This window comes from Tupaia chinensis, unplaced genomic scaffold, assembly GCF_000334495.1.
Source record: "Tupaia chinensis unplaced genomic scaffold, TupChi_1.0 Scaffold000058_1, whole genome shotgun sequence".
Classification (NCBI taxonomy): domain Eukaryota; kingdom Metazoa; phylum Chordata; class Mammalia; order Scandentia; family Tupaiidae; genus Tupaia; species Tupaia belangeri.
Window position 1 is genome coordinate 655,663 of NW_006159516.1, and position 2,036 is coordinate 657,698.

A 2,036-nucleotide genomic window follows, 5' to 3' on the forward strand; every position below is an offset into this window, starting at 1 on the left:
AAAAAAAAAAAAAAAGTTTATTCTGTTACACTCAGTATTTTATTTCCTTCAGAAAATTTCTAATACAATTTCTGTAGACATTAAGATATAGAACCATTTTTTAAAAAAACTTTCCAGAAATATGTTAGGATTTGTCCCTATCTCTGACATTCTGAATGTTAAATATTAGAAATGTAGAGTTCAAGAGTTTTTATAGAGTTTTTATAGAGCAAATTTATTTATTTCAGAATAGTGGTAAAGAATACAGTTTTCCATTTTCCACATATAATTGATAGAAAGATATAGATTAAAAGGAATAGTGACTTAATTTTCCATGTTGATTTTGCTAGACCAGAGATTTAGAATTACTGAAAAACAGACATGATCTGAATTCAAAGCTGGTTGTATGTCAGAACACTTTGATGGTCTTTTTAAAATGTCTCTATACACAGCATTTAATAGCATGTTATCCTCTACATATTCAAAATTGTTAGCTAGTAAGTGTTTCATAGGAGAGGTCTTTGAAAAATTCATGCAAAATGCATGTTATGACAAAACTATGCAGGGATTTCAAAATTATTTTACACCATCAAAAACTGTATTCTATTTTCCCAAAAACTTCGTAAAGTCTCCTCATTTATGCACGAACAGAAACTTTAGAACAACGGGATGTCTAATGTGACTAATAAAAAATTACAAACAGAATGTTTAAACACAGATTCTTAAATGCAGGTAATTATTTTATCACAGTTTAAGGGAACAAGGTTTACCAGCTCTCACACACGACTACAGTTGAAATACACACGGATTAAAAGGGCAACTTTAGTCTTTCATTTTTCTTCAGTAGTTTTACCGTCACTGTCACTCACAATGATAAAATTATTCACTGAAGGTCAAAATCTCTGCACCTGACTCCCACACGTTTGCATTTCTCTTTATTCCCATGGCAAAGATAATTTTCTCTTCATTCCTCCATTTATAACCAATAAAAGTGATCTCCTGTTCATCATTTAAATGCTTTGCTGGTTGTATTTTACTTAATAAAAAGTTACAATGTTTATTTTTCTTGGTATCTGGTATCCTTTCATTTTTATCTCATGTACATTCTGATTTTTATACTTATTAAAAGACAAAATTTCTGTTTCTGCCCTCACAGTGGCTCTGGGTTTTGAATAGGCCCTACTGTTCACAGCTCTCTCCCTGCTGCGCTGTGGCCATCACATTGTTCCTTACAACTCTGCAGTGGATGGGTAAATCCAGAGTTCTTGGGATGCCTTAACCTTTTGAGTGAGGATACTTTACCCTTTAAGCTTTCTGATATCTTGGTTTAGGAGACAAAGTTTATTCTCAGAATTTCAATCTCTTTTTCTCCCTCTACACACACACACCCTAAAAATTCCTGGGGTTAGCATATTATCTAGTATAGTATATTTATTCGGCAGGTAGTATTATAAACACTCATGTATATGGTTAAAATTCCTGGGGAAAGGCTTTGTTTTATGTCTAAGTGGACTTTTCTTTGCTCTACCAGTAGTTATGTGTTTCCCAAACCTGGTTCACATCAGATTCACGTGGATAGTCCCTTAAAAGCAGATTCCTGGGCCAGTTTAGACACAGCATCAGACGGACTAGACGGCAGGACCGAAGAAGCGAAAGTTTCAGAAACATAGACCGCTGTTTGGCAATGCTCGGATAACTGACCTGGATACCAACTTCCAGAGCAAGAAGGCTCAGAAGTGAATGTGCAGGAACCATCCCTAGCCTGATGACTCTTTCTGCATCGTTAGCAAAATTAGTTTGGTTTGTGCAGGCCAAGTAAGGTCAGGACAGTCAAAACCAGGATGGAAATAATGCATTCTATGTTATTTCGTTGTTTTAATCTTGGCGGACAAGCCCTTAGTGAGAATATTGATTGGGATGGTCAGGCTAGACAGACGATACAGAGTTTGATCCACTTAGCTTTCGGGGAGTAGTTCTCATTTGGACTGCACATTGATGGGGAACTTTGAAGAAAGACTGATGCCTGAGATGATTATACCTCTTAGGCAGCTGATGAA